The following is a 7,487-nucleotide window of genomic DNA, read 5'->3' on the forward strand; positions in this document are numbered from 1 at the left end:
ATGGGCCATCTGCAGAAGGTCGACAGGTTTGTCGCCCCTGCACTGCTTTGACGGTGGTATCCAGGCCCTGGGGCCATCATATTACCATTGAATATGTGCATTCATTGGTGGCCTAAAGCCTTGCGATCTCTAGGTTAACACCGTATGAGCCTGGGAAAACGGGAAGAGCAACCGCACTGTCTCTGGTTTCTGGGTCTAGGGTCACGTGGTCCCATGGTCTTGCGATATTACGAGTTTCTACTCTTCTCCAGCTAGAGATGGGAGAGCACCTGCTGACGGGAGGTTCTGTGGAGCAGTATTGCAATGCAATACCTACAGATGGCTGCTCCCCTCATGGCATGATCGCTGCCTGCTGCAGCCTAGGCTTTTATCCTACTATTCTACCATCAGTGCCATTTCTTGCGGCGGGGGGTGAGCCGGGGGCACCTGCTGTGACACCTGCTGGCTGGTATCCTGCTCCCCCTCCTCCCATCCATAGTCGCTTGGGGGGTGGGGTTTTGCAAAATGATGCAGTTCCGACGTGATGTCATGATGCATCCGCGTCATTTTGCAAAGCTCCACACCCCAAGTGGAGTACTATGGACGACAGGAGGGGATCAACTAATGGAGGGGAGGAAGAGGAGCAGCTAATGCTCCCAGCACATGAAACCCCTGGCAATGCGCATTAAACCGCTGGTAACGAGCATGACACCCAGTGCACGAAACCCCTGGCAATGAGAATGACACCCAGCGCATGAAACCCATGGCAATGAGCATGACACCCAGCGCATGAAACCACTAGCAATGAGCATGACACCCAGTGCATCAAACCCCTGAAAATTAGCATGACACCCAGTGGATGAAACCCCTGGAAACGAGCATGACACCCTGCATATGAAACACCTAGCAATGAGCATGACACCCAGAGCATGAAACCCCTGACAACGAGCAGGTAATTTAAAAGTAATTAGAAGCCTTACTGTAGAGCATAACGTATTATGGCCATTGCGGTGTGTGGCATAATATAGTGCAGGGGGCATAATATGGTGCAAGGTGCATTACTGTGTGGAGATTTATATGGTGGAAGGTCTGTTGGTGCAGGGTCAAAAACTAGTGTGTAAGGTAGTCTTTTCCTGTGAGACTGCACTCATTTTAGCAAGGTCAAACCCATTTTAACAAAGCCTTGGCCACTCGCCGGGAGAGCGTGCGCAATTTTTTTTTTATGTCTATGGTGGGGGGGGGGGGGGGGGGCACATTATTCAATGGCAATGGTGGGGACACTTTTTTTATTGCTCGCACTGGGAGCCAAATTGTCCAGAAATAGCCCTGTCTACCATCAAATGTCTCTGTGCCCCCTCATATCCAACACCTGGGGCACGTGCTCCCTTAGACCCCTCCTAGGGAGTCATAATAAAGCAGAGCGACACCTCACTCGGGGGGTAATTCCAAGTTGATCGCAGCAGGATTTTTGTTAGCAGTTGGGAAAAACCATGTGCACTGCAGGGGGGGGGGGGGGGCAGATATAACATGTGCAGAGAGAGTTAGATTTGGGTGGGTTATTTTGTTTCTGTGCAGGGTAAATACTGGCTGCTTTATGTTTACACTGCAATTTAGATTGCAGATTGAACACACCACACCGAAATCTAACTCTCTCTGCACATGTTATAGCTGCCTCCCCTGCACATGGCTTTGCCCAACTGCTAACAAAAATCCTGCTGCGATCAATTCAGAATTACCCCCTCTGTCTGTGCGGGAAGAGTACTTCCATCTCTCTGCGCTTTCATGTTATTATCAATCAGGGACTCTCAGCAAACCTACATTTAATTCCATCAGAATAATTAATCAGGTCATGTCAGGTTGCTCATTGTAGCAGAAAGAGACAAATAATCCAAAATCAATTCACAAAATAAATGAAAAAGGTGATGAGGGAATAGCTTTTATGTTTACTAGTAATGGAGAGTATTGCTCCTTGGCTCTGCTGAATGTATACTTTCTGGGACTGTTGCAGAGATGAATGCATGTTGGCCGTAATTACTGCCGCACTGAACTAAGGGGGTCATTCCGAGTTGTTCGCTCGGTAAAAATCTTCGCATCGCAGCGATTTTCCGCTTAATGCGCATGCGCAATGTCCGCACTGCGACTGCGCCAAGTAAATTTGCTATGCACTTAGGAATTTTACTCACGGCATTTTCATCGTTCTGGCGATCGTAATGTGATTGACAGGAAATGGGTGTTACTGGGCGGAAACAGGCCGTTTTATGGGCCTGTGGGAAAAAACGCTACAGTTTCCGGAAAAAACGCAGGAGTGGCTGGAGAAACGGGGGAGTGTCTGGGCGAACGCTGGGTGTGTTTGTGACGTCAAACCAGGAACGACAAGCAGTGAAATGATCGCAGATGCCGAGTAAGTCTGAAGCTACTCAGAAACTGCTACGAGGTGTGTAATCGCAATATTGCGAATACATCGTTCGCAATTTTAAGATGCTAAGATTCACTCCCAGTAGGCGGCGGCTTAGCATGAGCAAATCTGCTAAAATTCACTTGCGAGCGAACAACTCGGAATGACCCCCTAAATACATAATTTCACCTGCATGCTGAGTTGTGTGCATTTCTGTTACCGGACCACCACCATTCACACACTTGGGGGGTCATTCTGAGTTGTTCGCTCGCAAGCGAATTTTGCGATTACAATATTGCGATTACACACCTCGTAGCAGTTTCTGAGTAGCTCCAGACTTACTCGGCATCTGCGATCATTTCACTGCTTGTCGTTCCTGGTTTGACGTCACAAACACACCCAGCGTTCGCCCAGACACTCCCCCGTTTCTCCGGCCACTCCTGCTTTTTTTCCGGAAACGGTAGCGTTTTTCCCCACACGCCCATAAAACGGCCTGTTTCCGCCCAGTAACACCCATTTCCTGTCAATCACATTACGATCGCCAGAACGAAGAAAAAGCCGTGAGTAAAAATCCTAACTGCATAGCAAATTTACTTGGCGCAGTCGCAGTGCGGACATTGCGCATGCGCATTAAGCGGAAAATCGCTGCGATGCGAAGATTTTTACCGAGCGAACAACTCAGAATGACCCCCCAGGTTTCATAGTCGTCATCACTATCGGTGCACACATGTACCAGCCATATCGTTGGTGCATAGAGATACATCTGTGAACAGGATTATTTCCGTATATGCACAACCCTGCGTACTGCTGCCCACTAATCCCTCACTGACCTATTTTATTTGTGAATGCCTCAGCTATGCCTATACAGCCACAGGTGTAGATGCTGAACTGTGGGGGTCATTCCGAGTTGTTCGCTCTGTATTTTTTTCTCGCAACGGAGCGATTAGTCGCTAATGCGCATGCGCAATGTCCACAGTGCGACTGCGCCAAGTAAATTTGCTATGCAGTTAGGAATTTTACTCACGGCATTACGAGGTTTTTTCTTCGTTCTGGTGATCGGAGTGTGATTGACAGGAAGTGGGTGTTTCTGGGCGGAAACAGGCCGTTTTATGGGAGTGTGTGAAAAAACGCTACCGTTTCTGGGAAAAACGCGGGAGTGGCTGGAGAAACGGAGGAGTGTCTGGGCGAACGCTGGGTGTGTTTGTGACGTCAAACCAGGAACGACAAGCACTGAACTGATCGCAGATGCCGAGTAAGTCTGGAGCTACTCAGAAACTGCTAAGAAGTGTCTATTCGCAATTCTGCTAATCTTTCGTTCGCAATTTTGCTAAACTAAGATTCACTCCCAGTAGGCGGCGGTTTAGCGTGTGCAAAGCTGCTAAAAGCAGCTTGCGAGCGAACAACTCGGAATGACCCCCTGTGTCTGTCTTTCCCAGCATTGCCTGTAGTTATATACACTTTGCCCCAGAGCAGGCGCAGTCCGAAAACACACAACATACATCCACAAAACTGATTTATATTCAACTCCACTTTATTTTGTCATTTATTTATGAATGCTTTAAGTGTATAAAACACAAATTGAAAAATAATCCCATGTTATACAAGTTATATTGTCCACATGTATATACTATTAGTGTTAACAAATTTACATACTGTGTGAAGCACTATATGTAACCACTGTGGCCTGTGATATATTGTTAAACAGTATTGTTGTTACACGGGTGGTTTGTCCTGGTGTAGATATAGGTTTTGGCTAGCATTACATTGAGAAAGTTTCTGTAATTTAAGAATTCCAAAATCTCGGAAAAAGGTAATTTTTAGATATGGATACTAACGAATCACGGAGGTCGAATATTCGGAGCGTACGGACCACCAGAACAGAGCTGCCTTGCCGTTGCCTGGTGGCTTGCCATATATTTGCAAATGTATGCAACTGAGATCTCTGCTATTATCAGGTAAAATGTTAATCTCATTATGCTGACCCATCTGCAGCTTGCAGGGGGAATTATGAAGCCATGCTGCATGCCTGGAAATAAATATGTATCTCTATGATCAGAGTTGGTTACATCGGTGTGTCTGTATAGCCTGTATCCATCCATATGTGACAGTAAGTATATTTGCCTTAATAGCCTACAATAGCCTACAACTTCATCAACATACCCTCGGAAAGCTTAGCCTACGTATAGATGCCCAGTTGTTGCCCATTTGGACCCACTGAGTTGAAAGTGGACATATGGCTGAGAGGTATAATCCTCTGATTCGCCCATTGTTGCGAGATAACTGAGACATAAGTTACCCAAGTTCTCCTTCAATTCTCTTTAAATTATTTAACATACAGTTTCATCTGGAGCCTGGAGAGCTAAAGGAGAACATAAAATTACTTTGGGACCTATGTTTTGTTATCAGCCCCTATATTTGCTCTGAAACACAAATAAGAGCTACAAAATCACAAAGCATGTAATTCAGTGGTTATCTCTAATTATAAATTGTGTGTTGGATTCAGATGTGGTCGCAATGCCGACAAAGCAGCGATGAGAAGTGAACCTGTGGAAAAGTTGCCCACGGCAACCAATCAGCTGTTCTGTACAAATGTATAGTATGCAAATTATAAACGTTACTTCAATGCTGATTGGTTGCCATGGGCAACTTCTCCACTGGCTCACTTCTCCACACTTTTCACTACTTCATGAATGAACCCCCAAGTACTAAAAGGAAGTTAAGGGACAAATATACTATACATATTTTGCACATCCACCACCATAACAATCAGACATGCTCAGGATTGCTGAGACATACTGATGACATATTGTGGGCCCTGATTCTATTGTTGGGCATGGCCATGGGCGCTTGAGAGAAAATGTACTATGAAGACTATGGCCTGGATCAGGTCCGGATTAAGGCCCACATGGACCTGGAGCTGAAAATATTCAAGGGCCTATTGTGAGAAATGGGAGCTGTGATCAGTGCTGTGTGAGTGTGTCCAGAGTCATATGTGCATGTACACCCCCTACACTATCAGCTCCAAAGTCTCCCTAAATGTGTCAAAATATAAAAAAATGCATAATTTTGTGAGAGAAATAGAAATGCAATCTTAAAAGTTATGATTTATGGCAGACCATGTGGCCAGCTGGTGGCTAGTGATCATCATGCTGCCATGATGATGAGCCTAATTTTATGTGGAGGCCTGGAGCTGTAGTTCCATCTGCCCCATTGTTAATGTGGCTCTGGGTATAACCCATGGACCTGATTGATATGTTTGGACCCTGCTCTGCAATCACCCCATTTTGTGTCATCTCTTCTATGCATGACCTATTCCACCCGTGGTAATCATACGTAGTGCGCCCAACTTGGTTGCCTCACCTGGTACCTTTTTTGGTTGCAATATATAACCCATTGAAGTTATTACCCTAAATGTATGCACCAACCCTACATAACGCTTATTGGCCCACATTCCGAGTTGATCGCTCTCTAGCTACTTTTACCAGCCGTGCAAACGCATAGACAAGCCCACGGGGGATTGTATTTTCGCTTTGCAAGTGTGCGAATGTCTTTGCAGCGGAGCTCTGCGAAAATAGGATTTTAATTACCTGCAGGTAAATCCTTTTCTCGTAGTCCGTAGAGGATGCTGGGGTCCATTTTAGTACCATGGGGTATAGACGGTTCTGCCGGAGCCTACGGCACTTTAAGACTTTTCAACAGTGTTAACTGGCTCCTCCCTCTATGCCCCTCCTCCAGACCTAAGTATAGGAACTGTGCCCGAGGAGACGGACATTCTCGAAAGAGGAATTACTATTAACTTGTGGCGAGATTCACACCAGCTCACACCATCCATAAACAACATGTCGGCTAACATGGCCTTTAACATAAGTCATGCCAACCAGCATGCATAACACAACAGCAACAGCTGTGAACATCTGAACACATGAAACAATGTGCAAAAAGATAAACGTAATCAGCAGGAAAAATGAGCACTGGGCGGGCGCCCAGCATCCTCTACAGACTACGAGAAAAGGATTTACCGGCAGGTAATTAAAATCCTATTTTCTCTTACGTCCTAGAGGATGCTGGGGTCCATTTTAGTACCATGGGGATATACCAAAGCTCCCAGTACGGGCGGGAAAGTGCTAATGTTCCTGCAGAACTGACTGACCAAATTGAAGGTTGTCAGCAGCCAAGGTGTCAAACTTTTAAAACTTATCAAATGTGTTTGCACCCAACCAAGTAGTAGCTCGGCAGATTTGCAAAGCCGAGACTCCCCGGGCAGCCGCACAGGACAAACCCACTTTCCTTGTAGAGTGGGCTTTTACCGAAGTCGGTAACGGCAATCCTGCCGTGGAATGAGCGGGCTGAATGGTACCCCTGATCCAGCGCGCAATAGTCTGCTTAGAAGCAGGACCCCCAATCTTGTTGGGGTCATAGAGGACAAACAGAGATTCTGTTTTCGTTATCCGAGCCATTCTTGAAATATAAGTCCTCAGCGCTCTGACGACATCCAAGGACCTTGAGACGGCTGAGGTGTCAGAAACTACTGGCACCACCACTGGTTGGTTGATATGAGTAGAAGACACAACCTTCGGAAGAAAGTGTTAACGTGTTCTCAGTTCAGCCCTATCTTCATGAAATATCAAATAAGGACTCTGTGACAGAGCTCCTAACTCAGACCGATTTAAGGAAACTGCAACACCACATTAAGATCCCATGGCGCCGCAGGAGGCACAAACCCCTTTCACGAATGTCTGGACCTCAGGAAGAGAAGTCAATTGTTTCTGAAAGAAAACTGACAATGCCGAAATCTGAACCTTTTTTTGTATAATCTGTTTTTATTTAGGTACAACATAGCAATATAAAGATTGCAGCACATTTTAACAGATGAGGAAGAAAGACATCAGGGCACAAACGAAGGTCTAATACATCATAGCCTTGAAAAGTAGAGAGGCATAACATCCCCATTGCTGGGGGGTTAGTATAGGCATTAGCGTAAGTAAGTGTTTACATAACATTCGTCTGGTATCCTTTCGTCCCCTGTCCATACTATATTATAATTGCAATCTCCAATAGCATTGTATAGAAACTATAGAGAAAGGAGAGGGAAGAAATGAGAGGAATAGTAGAG

This window comes from Pseudophryne corroboree, chromosome 2 (assembly GCF_028390025.1).
Source record: "Pseudophryne corroboree isolate aPseCor3 chromosome 2, aPseCor3.hap2, whole genome shotgun sequence".
Taxonomy (NCBI): domain Eukaryota; kingdom Metazoa; phylum Chordata; class Amphibia; order Anura; family Myobatrachidae; genus Pseudophryne; species Pseudophryne corroboree.